The sequence below is a fragment of the Ovis aries genome, chromosome 9, assembly GCF_016772045.2.
Source record: "Ovis aries strain OAR_USU_Benz2616 breed Rambouillet chromosome 9, ARS-UI_Ramb_v3.0, whole genome shotgun sequence".
In the NCBI taxonomy this organism is placed as follows: Eukaryota; Metazoa; Chordata; class Mammalia; order Artiodactyla; family Bovidae; genus Ovis; species Ovis aries.
In genome coordinates, this window is record NC_056062.1 from 83,492,588 (window position 1) to 83,508,034 (window position 15,447).

The 15,447-nt window shown below is 40.1% G+C and overlaps 1 protein-coding gene across 1 annotated transcript in view; it reads left to right on the forward strand.

The window, feature by feature from the left end:
* The first annotated feature begins 91 nt into the window (after nt 1-91).
* LOC105610887 (bcl-2-like protein 1) overlaps nt 92-15,447 on the forward strand; it is a 38,453-nt gene continuing 23,097 nt past the window's right edge. The window contains 2 exon segments of the mRNA XM_060393514.1: nt 92-6,283; nt 6,730-6,888. The gene's annotated coding sequence lies outside the window, so the exon portion shown is untranslated.

Consider the following 15,447-nt stretch of genomic DNA (forward strand, 5'->3'; position numbering starts at 1 on the left):
CTGACCCCCGGCGTCCGCCCTGGCGTCCCCCGCGACCCGCGCCCGGAAGCGCCGGAAGGGCCCTAATGCGTGCACGCGCCGGGCGGACTCCACCCGCGTCCGCTTCGGCGTCCTCTGCGGGCGAACGGTTTGTGGCGCCGGGCCTCTGCCTCTCCTGAGGCGCCTCTGTCCCCGCACTCTGGGCCGGGAGCACAGCCGGTCACCCGGTAACGAGGAGGGAGATGAACCGAACGCCGGTGGGGCGGGTTTCGGGTGAGTCGTAGAACCTAAGCTCAGCTTGTCCACGTCTCCGTGTGGAGGCCGAAAGTCCGAAAAGTGTAGGCTCTTGCAAGGAGCAGCGCTTTCCGCCCTGTTCATTTTTTCAGCAAATGTTTACTGAACTTCTTTTGTGGAAAAGAGAATGTTCCACCCTGGGAATAATAATCAATACAAAGATAAGAATCCGCCCCTTACACCCCGCCTGCCCTAAAGGGCCTTAAGAGTTTAGTGAAGAGACAGACAGACCTTAGCGATATACCCCGAGATTACAAACTGTGGTGTTGGAGAAGACTTGAGAGTCACTTAAACTGCGAGGAGATTCAATCGGTCCATCCTAAAGGAAATCCGTCCTCAATATTCATTGGAAGGACTGATGCTGAAGCTGATGCTGAAAATCCAGTACTCTGGCCACCTGATGCGAAGAACTGGCTCACTGGGAAAGACCCCTGATGCTGGGAAAGATTGAAGGCGGGAAGAGAAGGGGAGGACAGAGGGTGGGTGAGATGGTTGGATGGCATCACCGACTAGATGGACATGAGTTTGAGCAAGCTCAAACTTGGTGATGGACAGGGAAGCCGTGCTGCAGTCCATGGGGTCACAAAGAGTCGGACACAGCTGAATGACGGAACTGAACTGAACAAACAAAACCCCATGTCCTTGGCCTTCGCTTGTGCTCCTCTTCCAAGTAAACACCAGGAGACTAAATCTCGGCTTTCTGTCTTTCAAGAACTCTCCTGTGACAACTTGGACAGGTCCGTCTTGTAGGCAGCGTTAGAGCCCCTTCCAGGGCGGTATATTCCGTTGATTTTGTACTGTCTCCCAGTTTAGAGCTCTTGGACGCAGAAGAAAGGTAATCTTGGTCTTGTAATCCTCAGCAGTGTGTTCTGATAAAAGTTCGTTTTGGACAGAGGGATGTCCTCAGTCTTTTGTTACCTTTCTTACAGAACTTGTCTTCTCTCCTGTTATGAAGTATGCCTCTCTTCTCCCCCTGCATTCATTCAGCAAGTTGTCCATTGTGAATACCTGATGTGTTTCAGATATTATGCCGGCTCTGAGCATGGCATGGTAACTGAAAACCAGAATAACAGAGCCCACAGTCTCCTCCAAGGGACAGACTAATCAAACAAACAGATACATGTATGTAAGATTGCAACTAAGATTGCACCATAACATTGCAACATGTAAGACTGCAACTGTTGTATCACTCTTTGCTATGTAGCAACTCACTACAAAACCTAGTGGCTTACAGCAGTACTCTGGCTAACTCAGAATACTGTGAGTAGGTTGGGTGGTTCTATTTTTGAGTGCTCAGCTGGGCTCTTTCATACCTTTCTGGTCAGCTGGTGGGTCTGCTGGTGGTTGGATGATCTAGGATGGTCTCATGCCCAAGTGTTCTGATGGGAAGGCTGTTAGTAGGGGCGATAGAGACAGTGTGTTAGGGGCCACTTTTGCAATGTGACACAAGAACTAAGAAAAAGTACAGGACACCAAGCGAGCATATACTGAATATATGAAGTTTGTTTTGAACTATTGGGGAAAAGGACTACATTGCTAAAATGACACTTAAGCTGAGATCCAAAGATTGGAAAGGGGGTAACTGGGTGAAGAGAGAGAGAAAGACAGTCCAGAGAGAGGATATAGGCAAATACCCACCCTACACCCTTTCCCACTTCTCATTTCAACCTCAACTTCCATGTTTCAGAAAATGGTACCACCCTCCAGCTGACTGTTCAAGTAAAAAACCTAGCAGTCATCCTTTCTTTTCCTCACTGGCAGTTCTCATCTGTTCTACCTCCAAAACGTATCCTGAACCACTCCTTCTTCATTTCTACATCACCATCAGCCAAGTTCCTGTCATCGTCCACCTTTATTGCAAACCATCCCCACTGATTTCTCTGTCACACATGGCAATGCAAAATAAAAAGTGTGGGTCGGATCGTGCCAACCTTTCAAAGCCTATACTGGATGGGTCCGAATGTTTGTGTCTCCCCAAAATTCATTTGTTGAGACCCTACCCTCTAAGGTGATGATATAAGGATGTAGGGTCTTTGGAAGGTGCTTAGGTCATGAGGGCAGAGGCCTCATGAATGGGGTTAGTGCTCTGACAAAAGAGACTCTGAAGAGCTTCCCTGTCTCCTTCTGTACACTGAGAAGACAGCATCCATGAGGGAGAGGCTCTTAGAAGGCACTGACTAGGCCAGTGCTTGGATTTCATAGCCTCCAGAACTTAAATTTATGTTTTTTTATATGCTACCCAGTTTGTGGCATTTTTGCTATAGCAGCTCAGTGGACTAAGACTCACTCCCAGTATGCTTAAAATAAAATTTTGAATTCTTACTGTGGCTATGAAAGCTGTATCTTGCTCTTACTTACTCATCTCCCTCCTCTCACCACCCCACTATGCTATCTCTAGCATATATCGAACTCATTTCAGAGTCAGTCTTGTTTTTGTTTTCTTTGCCTAGAATACTCCTTTATTATATCTCCACATGACTAGCCCTTTTCATCATATAAAATTCTACCTAAAAGGCACGTACACAGTGAGACTTTCTCTGGTCACCTACTTATTTCCATATCCTCCTTTTTTGTTGTTTCCTTTGAGGTGTGTGCTACTCTCTGAAGTTAACCTATTTGTATGTTATTTGCCATGACTAGAATATATTCTCCATGAAACCAAGCACTTTGCTATCATGTTTATATTATGTTCCCTGTGCTACCACAGCCTTTGGCTCAAGGTAGGAACTCAATAATTAGTTGAGCTTGTTAATGAATAAAGGGGTGATTGAAAACCCCATGACAGAGGAAGCATGATGCATGTGAGGATGTGGGAGAAAACTAGTGAGGCTAGAGCAGAGGAAGTGGGTGATGTGCCTTATGGTGGGAGAGTAGGTATGACCAGGTCTTGTAGGGCATTTGGCCATGTAAGGAGGTTGGTCCTTGTATTAGGGTTCTCCAAAGAAAACCATATATATGGCTCTATTATAAAGAATTGGGTCATATGATTATGGAGACCAAGTCCCAAGATACATTGTCAATGAGCTGGAGACCCAGGAGAGCTGATGGCATGAATTCCAGTATGAATGCTGTCAGGCTCAAGACCTGAGAAGAGCCAGTTTTCTGGCTGGGTCTGAATACTGGGGGAAAACCCCTAAATCTCAGCCCATACAGGCAGGCAGGAGGCATTCCCTCTTCCTCAGCATTTTTGTTCTACTCAGGTCTTTGATTGGTTGGATGAGACCCACTCATGTTAGGGAAGGCAATCCATTTTACTCAGTCTACCAATTCAAATGTTAAGCCTGTCCAGGAACACCCCTAGAAACTCACCCAGCATAATGTTTGGCCAAATGTGTGGGCATCCTGTAGTTTAGTCGTAGTGACACAGATTGATCATCATAGTCTTTATCTTGGTATCTGTGCGAAGATATTGATGGCAGCAGGGACTATCTTATTCATCATGTAACTCAAATCTTTTGGCAGATGCCACATACATAGTATAGTAATTGTTGGACAAATATATACTGAACTGTACTTTCTCAGTCTCTACCCAACATATGTGTTCTAGGAACTCTTCCCCTGAGATCTGGACTCTTTGATCTTACTCTTCTGTCAACAGACATTTCAAGATGTGCATCAGCACAATTGTGAGCACAAGTCTTTCACTGTTTGGAGGCATTTTCTTTCTTATAGGCTGTATTTTATCTGGACACATTTCATAGAAGAGGAGCTGGGGACCTGGGGAGGCCAAGTGCCATGGCCAAAGTCACATGATAAGATAGTAGGGAAGTTGGAATTAAATCCTTTGTCTTCCCTTTCTTTCTACTGTACCAGGACCCACTCCTCTCATTATGCTTTTTTTTTTCTTTTTTGGCAAAGTTGCTAAACAAACATAAACATAAATTACTAAATAGTCAATGAATGTCTTTTCTTGTTTGGAATAAGCAGAGTGTGGATCCATCACTGGGTATAGCATTCCAAAATCTCTCAGTATTATTGTTCTAGGTTACAAGCAGTATAACCTGACTTCTCATAAACTACTATGCAATATTTGTATATTTATTGTGAAAATAGCACAATCTTATTTTGTGTAAAGTTGAATGAATTCCAATGAGGGATGGCTTAAGAAAGGTCCAGTGAAGGCAAAGAGTTACATTAACTCCATTTACTCATTTATTCAGATCTACATACTGAGAACTCACCATGTACCAGATGCTATATTTACCAATCTTTAACCTAAGTTCTCTGAATAATGTGGAAAGGGAAAGCTATGCACATAACTGGATCATTAAATTTTTTCTCTGTTCTCATTTCTTTGGAACTTTAGAGGTGATGATGCTTGAATTAGATAATTTTATTTAAATTATGTGATTACTTTGTTATTCTCTTCCACTAAGCTTTTGCCCCATTTTAGAAATGAAGAAAGATGTTGAATGACCAACCATGATATATTTATTTGCTAGTGTTTATGCCTAAATAAATGGGCTTCCCTGTAGCTCAGACAGCAAAGAATCTGCCTGCAACGCGGGAGACGTGAGTTTGATCCCTGAATCAGGAAGATCCCCGGGAGAGGGAAATAGCAACCCACTCCAGTATTCTTGTCTGGAGAATCCCACGGACAGAGGAACCTGGTGGACAGAAGAACCAGTCTGTGGGGTTGCAAAAAGTCAGACACAACTGAACGACTAAGCAATATAACTTCAAATGCAGCTGTCCCATGTTAAGAAGCTTAAGCAAATTGTTTTAATGATGATGCAGAGAGATAAAATCTCTCTCCAGTAAAATTTTAGGGTTTTTTTTTTGTGTGTGTGATTATTTTGCTTTAAAGATTCAGTACTTATGCTTCCCAGGTGGCTCAGTGGTAAAGAACCTGTCTGCCCATGCAAGGAGACATAGGAGATGTGGGTTCAGTCTGTGGGTGGGGAAGACCTCCTGGAGGTAAAGATGGCAACCTGCTCTAGTATTCTTGCCTGGAGAATCCCATGGACAGAGGAGCTTGGAAGGCCACAATCCATGGTGTTGCAGAGTTGGACACACTGAGGGATTAGACACACTCACACTTGAGGGGTATAGGGACTCTCTCTTGTGGTGAACTGAGTACTTAAAATTATTTGGTCATGCAGTAGAAGCCCAGAGTAGAGAATGAAACTACCCCAGAATCCTACCTCATTTAACACCAGTTTTTAAATAGTAATCACCTATAACTGATTTTCTTCTTAGCAATTAAGGGGAAAATATTAAATGATAAAGCACACAGACTTTAATGGACTCTGAGTTCTCATACCTGGAATTAAATTCTGACTCCATCATTTTCTCAAGAACGACTCATAATCACTTAGCATGCAGGATGTGCTAAGTTGCTTCAGTCTAGTTCGACTCTTTTCGACCCTATGGAGCCCACGAGGATCCTCTGTCCAGACAGTATATTAAAACACAACCTTCTAAACCCTACCCCAGAGTTTCTGATTCAGGAGGTCTGGAGTGACAGCCAAGAATATGCATTCATAACACATTCTCAGGTGTTACTGACGCTGCTGGTACAGGAACCTCACTTTGAGAAGAGCTGTGCTTGACTTCTAGAGTGTGAATCCAAGCCTTGTATTAAATAAGGTTAATACTAACCTTATATTAAATATTCCTCAAGGTTTAGCCATAGGGCTATTGCGAGGATTAAATGGAACAGTAGATGCCTGGTAAGTGCTGACATGGTAAGTGCTCCACAGGAGTTAGCTCTTAGCAATATGTCAGTGTTTTCCAATGTAAAAAATTAAAAAAATGAGGTGGAATTAAAAAAAAAGAATATTGTTGTTGAGCTATTATTGTTAGCTAAGTTCAGTTCAGTCTCTCAGTCCTGTCTGACTCTTTGCAGCTCCATGGACTGCAGCATGCCAGGCCTCCCTGTCCATCACCAGCCCCCGGAGCTTGTTGAAACTTATGTCCATCGAGTCGGTGATGCCATCCAACCATCTCATCCTCTGTCGTCCCCTTCTCTTCCTGCCTTCAATCGTTTCTAGCATCAGGGTCTTTTCCAGTGAGTCAGTTCTTCACATCAGGTGGCCAAACCAGGGTCTTCTGCATTGCAGGCAGATTCTTTACCAACTGAGCTATCAGGGAAGCTAAGTTATATCAGTAATTTTACTTAAGTGTGCTTGACAGTGTACTATACATTATTAATATATCTATAGCACTGTTAATGTAGACTAATCTTTATTCATATTGCTCTGAAAAAATTGGTACAAAACAAAAACCACACGGTGAAGGGGCTATGTCAAAGGGACATAGGGGCCAACTGAAAGAGATTCCAATGGCCAAAGCTGGTATAATTTCAGCAATAAAATGATTATAATTCATGTTAAAAAGTAAATATCCCCAAGCTCATGCTGAGATAAATAAATGCTTGGAGGAAGGAAGGAATAAATAAATAAATGGAGAAGAGACAAATTTCCCATGCTGAGGATTTCAAATATTTTTTTGTAGATATTCTGCCCTCAAAGATGTGGAGGATAGCTACCTACGTTTTAAGTGTAAGGAGCACATGGTGACTTTCTTCCAAAGAGGGAAAAAGGGGTAACTTTACAGAGGAGAAACACGATGAACACCGTCTCAGCCCGGTGATTAAGGTTGATATCGACAGTGGTAAGTCACGTTATTAGTACGTGTTCTTTATGTGGTGTACCTTACCCTGTGGGCTTCCTCCTCAAAACCTGTAACCCCAGTGTAATCATGAGAAACCCATCGGATAAATCCCAGTTCAGGGACACTTTGCAACATATGTGACCAGTGTTCCTAAAACTTGTCAAGGTCACCCCAAATAAGGAAAGTCTGAGAAACTGGCACAGCCCAGAGGACCTTAAGGAGACATGACAACTAAATGCAATGTGGCCTAGTGGATAGGGTGGGCCCTAGAACAGGGAATGGATGTTAGGTAAAAACCAAGGAAATGTGAATAAGGCATGGAAAAAAGTAAAGCAAAACTCTGACTTTTAGGGAAAAAAAAAAGGTGCGTATTTGTTATTGGAAGTGCCATCCAAACCTTAGAAGCATAGTAAAGAAAATAAATGCCAATGCTGTATGATAAAATGTTATGTTAATTTTAGGTGAACATTTTTCTAGATTGATCTGTCTATAGAGGTAGAGCATATAGATGTTTATATACACACACACATATGTACACTCAGACACACACACACACATACATACACACAAATATAGTAGGCATGCAGACAAGCAATCTTACAAAAGCAGGATCTTTGTATGTGTTTTAAAATTTTATTTTAGGCACAATTTGATTCTTTTACATTATGAAGTATATCAAACATACATAAAATAATTAACTGACCCCTTCCGCATATTTAGGGCTTCCCTGGTAGCTCAGTTGGTAAAGAATCTGCCTGTAATGCAGGAGACCCTGGTTTGATTCCTGGGTCAGGAAGATCCCCTGGAGAAGGGAAAGGCTGCCCACTCTAGTGTTCTTGGGTTTCCCTGGTGGCTCAGATGGTAAAGAATCCACCTGCAATGTGGGAGACTTGGGTTCGATCCCTGGAGGAGGGCGTGACAACCCATTTCAGTATTCTTGCCTGGAAAATCCCATGGACAGAGAAGCCTGTCTGGCCATGGGGTCATAAAGAGCCGGACACGACTGAAGCAACTTAGCATGCGGATTTGTACAACTATTACCACAATCAATTTTAGAACATTTTTATCGTCCCCCAAAGAAATTTCACACACATTAGCTTTCACTCTCTATTTCTCCTCAATCCTCTCAGACCCAGGCAACCAACAATCTACTTTCAGGCTCTATAGATTTACTTCTTTGGAACATGCCACATAAATGAAATCATACAGTATGTTGTCTTGTGACTGACCTTTTTCACTTAGGATACTGTTTTCAAGTATCATCTTATGATATATATTAGGTATATATAAGATATGTATCATCTTATGTATTAGAACTTTTTTTTTTTTACTGCTGATTAATATTCCATCCTATGGATATACCAACTTGAATTATCCCTTCATTTGTTATAGACGTTGGTTATTTTCACTTTTTGGCTATTACAAATAATGCTGCTATGAATGCTTGTATACAAGTTTTTGTGTGGGCTCATGTTTCCATTTCTCTTGGGTATATACCTAGGAGTGGAATTACTGGATCATTTAATAGTACTGTGTTTAACATTTTAGGGAATTTCCAAGCAGTTTTGAAAAATGGCTGCACCATTTTATTGATACATTCTCACTAGCAGTGTGTGAGAGTTCCAGTTTCTCTACATCCTCACCAACACTTGTTATTATCTGACTTTATTGATTTTAGCTTGTTCTAGTGCTTTCACTTTTCACTTTCATGCATTGGAGAAGGAAATGGCAGCCCACTCCAGTGCTCTTGCTTGGAGAATCCCAGGGATGGAGGAGCCTGATGGGTTTCCGTTTATGGGGTCGCACAGAGTTGGACATGACTGAAGTGACTTAGCAGCAGTAGCAGCAGTGAGTATGACGTGATATCTCATGATGGTTTTGATTTTCATATTCCTAATGGCTAGTAATGGAGACGGCAATGGCATCCCACTCCAGTACTCCTGCATGGAAAATCCCATGGATGGAGGAGCCTGGTGGGCTACAGTCCATGGGGTCGCACAGAGTCGGACACTACTGAGCGACTTCACTTTCACTTTTCACTTTCATGTACTGGAGAAGGAAATGGCAACCCACTCCAGTGTTCTTGCCTGGAGAATCCCAGGGATGGGGGAGCCTGGTGGGCTGCCGTCTATGGGGTCACATAGAGTAGGACACGACTGAAGCGACTTAGCAGCAGCAATGGCTAGTAATGTTGAATGTCTTTTCATGTTCTTATTGGTCATTTGTATATCTTCTGTGGAGAAGGAATTATTTAGCTCTTTTGTCTATTTTTAAAATGGGTTATTTGTCCCTTTTATTACTAAATTACAATATCTAATTGTAAGTCCCTGATCAGACATATGGATTTGCAAACATTTTCTCCTAATATATGGATTGTCTTTTTCACTTGTTTGATAGTATTTTTTGAAGCGCAAAAGATTTTAATTTTGATGAAGTTCAGTTTGTCTAATTTTTCTTTTGTTTCTAGTGCTTTTGGTGCAAAGCTTTCTAAGGTCATGAAGAATCACTCCTATATTTTCTTCTAAGAGTTTTAAAGTTTGGGCACTTACAGTTTTTGATGGTCTGATTTGAGCTAAATTTTGTGTACAGTGTGAGGAAGGGTCAAATTTCATTCCATTTGCATGTGATTATTCAGTTGTTCCAGAACATTCATAGAAGAGATTATTTTTTTCCTCCCTGAATTGTCTTGGTACCCTTGTTGAAAATAATTGCTTGTTAATGTAAGGGTTAATTTCTGGATCTTAACTTCCTGCCATTGACTTATATGTTGATCCTTATGCCAGTACTATGTGTGCTAAGTCGCTTCAGTCTTGTCCGATCTTTGCAACCCTATGGACTGTAGCCTGCCAGACTCCTGTGTCCGTGGGATTCTCTAGGCAGGAATACTGGAGTGGGTTGCCATGCCCTCCTCCAGGGGATCTTCCCAACCTAGAGACTAAAACCATGTCTCTTATGTCTCCTGCATTGGCAGGTGGGTTCTTTACCACTAGCGCCATCTGGGAAGTTAGCACTATACTGTCTTGTATTTTAGAAATTGGGGGAAAGAGAAGATATTTTTAAAGTCATTGTTTTAAACTATTAACTTTATTAAATTTAATAACAGAGAAAAAGAAATAAAATAAAAGAATTCTTGAAATTTAGAAAATATGCCTCTTGCATAAGATGTTAATTCTTAAAATAGCTAAGATTTAAGTCATTAAGAATGGAAATTTTTATATTTTGAAAACGTAGTTATATTTCAGATTCTATGACTAACTCTGCTTTAAAAAATAAGCAAATTAGCATCTTCATAATTCCTATCACTTCCCTTTTCTCACATTTTATTTTTACTAATAATATTTTTATATCATGTTATCAATGTTACTAGCAATATATTTGAAACTATAACCCATACAGTGGTATAGTCTCGGTTATACATTTACATCTACTCAATACTCCCTACCAGTCCATGTTATCTAGATTGTTGACTATAGGTTCAAAGTTGGGTGTAATATTTTCTTTCTTTATTGAGTTATGGTTGATGTATTCTATTGTATAAGTTGTAGGTGTATAATATAGTGGCTTACAATTTATAAAGGTTATACTCCATTTATAGTTATTATAAAATATTGGCTACATTCCTTGTATTGTACAATCTATCCTTGTAGCTTATGTATAATACTCTGTATTTCTTAATCACCAAATCCTGTATTGCCCCTCTCCCCAATGCTATTGAAAAGCTTGTTCTCTATATCTGTGAGTTTGCTCCTTTTTGTTATAATTACTAGTTTGTTATATTTTTTGTATTCCACATATAAGTGATATCATACAATATTTGTCTCTGTCTGATTTATTTCATTTAGCATAATAACTTTCAAGTTCATCCATGTTGTTACAAATGGCAATATTTTCATTTTTAATGGCTGCATGGTATTCTATTGTGTGTGTGTATATGTGTGTGTGTGTGTATATATATATATATATATATATATATATATATACACCTCACATCTTTATTCATTCATCTGTTGATGGAAACTTAGATTGCTTTCATACATTGGCAGTTGTAAATACTACTGCTATGAACATTAAAAAACAGAGACATGACTTTGCTGACAAAGATATGTCTAGTCAAAGCTATAGTTTTTCCAATAGTCATGTATGGATGTGAGAGTTGGACCATAAAGAAGGCTGAGGGCTGCAGAACTGATGCTTTTGAACCGTGGTGCTGGAGAAGACTCTTGAGAGTCCCTTGGACAGCAAGGAGATCTAACCAATCAATACTAAAGAAAATCAGCCCTGAGTATTCATTGGAAGATGTAATCCTAAAGCTGAAGCTCCAATACTTTGGCCACCTGGTGTGAAGAGATGACTTGTTGGAAAAGACCCTGATGCTGGGAAAGATTGAGGGCAGGAGGAGAAGGGGTGACAGAGGATGAGATGGTTGGATGCCATCCCTGACTCAATATGCATTTTTTTGAGCAAACTCTGAGAGATAGTGAAGGACAGGGGAGCCTGGCGTGCTGTAGTCCATGGGGTCACAAAGGGGCAGATACAACTTAGCAACTGAACAACGACAAAAACAGTGAACACTGGAGTAAGTGTACCTTTTGATTTAGTGTTTTTGTTATGTATATATGCCCAACAGTGGAATTGCCAGGTCATATGACAGCTCTATTTTTAGTTTTTTGAGAAATCTCCATACTGTTTTCCAATCTGGCTGTACTAATTTATATTCTCACCAACAGTGAACAAGGCTTCCCTTTTCTCCACATTCTCACCAATGTTTGTCTTTGTGTTCTTTTCGATTATAAGCCGTTCTGACAAGTATGAAGTAAAATCTTTTTGTGGTTTTGATTTGCATTTCCCTGATGATAGCATTGTTGAGCATCTTTTCAGTGCAGTGCCTGTTGGTTACCTGTATTTTCTTTCTGGAAAAATGTCTATTCAATTCTGCCCATTTTAAAAATGGGTTGTTTTGTTTTTTGATGTTAAGTTGTATGAACTGTTTATATATGCTGGATATTAATTCTTATTGGTCATATCACTTGCAAATATCCTCTCTCATTGAGTAGATTTTCTTTTTGTTTTGTCAGTGTTTTCTTTGCTGTGTAAAACTTTTGAGTTCAATTAGGTCTCGTTTGTTTATTTTTGCTCTTATTTCCTTTGCTTTAGGAGACAAATCCAAAAAAGAAAATAAAAGAAAAAGAAAAAGTACTATGCTGAAGTTATGCCAAAGTGTTCTGCTTATGTTTTTTCCCTCTAGGAGTTTTATAGTATCTGATCTTACATTTAGATCTTTAATTAATTTTAGTTTATTTTTGTTTATGGCATTAGAGAATGTTCTAATTTCATTCTTTTACATGTAGCTGTCCAGTTTCCCCAGCACCACTTATTGAAGAGAGTGTCTTTTCTCCTTTGTATATTCTTGCCTCCTTTTTCATAGATTAATTGACCGTGAGAGTGTTGGATAATGTCGGGGCTCTCTATTCTTTTTTTTATATTTAATCTTATTCATTTATTTTAATTTTGGCTGTGCTGGGTTTTGTTGCTGTGTAGGCTTTCTGCAATGAGTGGAGGTTCCTCTTTGTTGCAATGTGCAGGCTTCTCATTGTGGTGGCTTCTCTTGTTCTGAGCATGGGCTCTAGGGGGCACAGGCTTCAGTAGTTGCAGCATGTGGGCTTAATAGTTGCAGCTCCTGGGCTCTAGAGTACAGGCTCAATAATTGTGGCACACAGGCTTAGTTACTCCATGGCATGTGGGATCTTCCCAGATCAGGGATCGAAACTGTGTCTCCTGCACCGGCAGGTAGATTCTTTATCTCTGGACTATTATGTTCTATTGATCTATATGTCTGTTTTTGTGCCAGTACCGTACTGTTTTGATTACTGTAGCTTTGTAGAATAGCTTGAAGTCAGGGAGCATAATTTCTATAGCCCTGTTCTTCTTTCTTCAAATTGTTTCGGCTACCAGGAGTCTTGTTTTGACTACCAGTGGTGTTGTTTTTCCATACAAATTTTAAAATTATTTATTCTATTTCTGTGAAAAATGCCATTGGTATTTTGATAGGGATGGCATTGAATTTGTTGATTGCCTAGGGCATTATGCTCATTTTAGCCATATTAAGTCTTCCAATCCATGATAATGATATATCTTTCCATGTTTCTGTGTCATCTTCAGTTTCTTTCATTGGTGTCTGTTTTTTGGCTGTGCTTCATGGCATGCAAGATGTCAGTTCTCTGACCAGGAATCAAACCTGTGCTCCCTGCCCAGGAAGTGTGAAATCTTAACGACTGGACCACCAGGGAATTCACAATCAATGTCTTATAGTTTTCAATGTACAGGTCTTTTACCTCCTTAAGTAGGTTTGTTCATAGGTTTTTTATTCTTTATGATGCGATGGTTCTTTAATAGGATTGTTCCTTAATTTCTCTTTCTGATAATTTGTTGTTAGTTCATAGAAGTGCAACATATTTCTATATATTAATTTTGTATCTTGATGCTTTAATGAATTCATTGACGAGCTCTAGTACTTTTCTGGTGGTGTCTTTAGAATTTTCTATGTATAATATCATGTCATCTGTAAACAGGTACAGTTTTTACTTCTTCCTTTCCAATTTGAGCTCCTTGTATTTCTTTTTCTTTTCTGTTTTCTGTAGCTAGAACTTCCAAAACTATGTTGAAGAGAAGTGGTGAGAATTGGCCTTCTTGTCTTGCTCCTGATCTTAGAGGAGATATTTTCAGCTTTTCACCACGAGTATGATGTTAGATATGGGTTTATCATATATGGTCTTTATTTGAGGTATGTTCCCTGTGGGCTCTCTGATGGCTCAGCAGCAAAGATTCTGCCTGCCAATGCAGGAGACATGGGTTTGATTCTTGGGTTGGGAAGATCCCCTGGAGAAGGAAATGACAACCCACTTCATTATTTTTGCTGGGAAATCCCATGGACAAAGAAGCCTGGTGGGCTACCCTTCATGGGGTCACAAAGAATCAGATGTGACTTAGCAACTAAACAATAATAACATCATCAACAACAACATTCTCTCTATGTCCTCTCTCTGGACGTTTTTTAAAAAATCATAAATGATGGAGTTGAACTTTACCAAAAGCCCTTTCTGCATCTGTTGATATGGTCATATTTATGCATATCTATGTCTTCTTTTGAAAAAGTGTACTCAGGTATTCTCATTTAAAAAAAATTGGAATTGCTTTACAATATTTTGTTAGTTTCTGCTGTACAACAACACAAATCAGCCATAGGTATACATATATCCTCTCCTTTTTGAGCCTCCCTCCAACCCCCTTATTCCACCCCTCTAGGTCACCAGAGAGCAGCAAGCTGAGCTGCCTGTGCTATACAGCAGCTTCCTGCTACCTGTCTACTTTACACATGGTAGTATGTGTATGTTAATGCTCTCGATTTGTCCCACCTTCTTCTTCCCCCTCTGTGTCCACAAGTCCATTCTCTACATCTGTACCTCTGTTCTTGCCCTACAAATAGGCTCATTAGTACCAGTTTTCTAGATTGCATATATGTGCTTTAATATATGATATTTGTTTTTCTCTTTCTGACTTACTCCACTCTGTATGACAGGCTCTAGGTTCATCCACATCACTACACTGATTCAATTTCATGCCTTTTTTATGGCTGAGTAATATTCCATTGTCAGAGAAGGCAATGGCACCCCACTCCAGTACTCTTGCCTGGAGAATCCCATGGACAGAGGAGTGTTCTTGCCTGAAGAATCCCAGGGACAGGGGAGCCTGATGGGCTGCCGTCTATGGGGTCTCACAGAGTCGGACACGACTGAAGTGACTTAGCAATATTCCATTGTGTATATATACCACATCTTTATCTATGCATCTGTCGGTAGACATCTAGGTTATTTACATGTCCTGGCTATTGTAAATAGTGCTGCAGTGGACACTGGGGTACATGTATCTTTTTGAGTTATGGTTTTCTCAGGGTATATACCCAGTAGTGGGATTTCTGGGTTGTTTGGTAGTTTTACCTTTAGTTTTTTTAGGAACCTCCATATTGTTCTCCACAGTGGGTAAACCAATTTACAGTCCCATCAACAGTGTAAGAGGGTACCCTTTTCTTCACACCCTCTCCAGCATTTACTGTCTGCACATGTTTTTTATGATGGCCATTCTGACTGGTGTGAGATGATACTTCATTGTAATTTTTGTTTGCATTTCTCAAATAATTAGTGAAGTTGAGGATATTTGCATGTGCCTCATGGCCATATTTATTTAAGTCTTCTGCCCAAGTTTTGATTGGATTGTTTGTTTTTTTGATATTGAGCTGCATAAGCTGTTTGTATATTTTGGAGATTAATCCTTTGTTGCTTTGTTTGCAGATATTTTCTCTCAGTTTGAGGGTTATCTTTTCCTCTTGTTTATAGTTTCCTTTGTTATGCAGGGGCTTTTAAGTTTAATGACATCCCATTTGTTTAGTTTTGTTTTAATTTTCATTACTCTAGCAAGATCCAAAAAGATCTTGCTGTGGTTTATTTCAGTGTTTTTCCTATGTTTTACTCCAAGAGTTTTGTAATATCTGATCTTACATTTAGG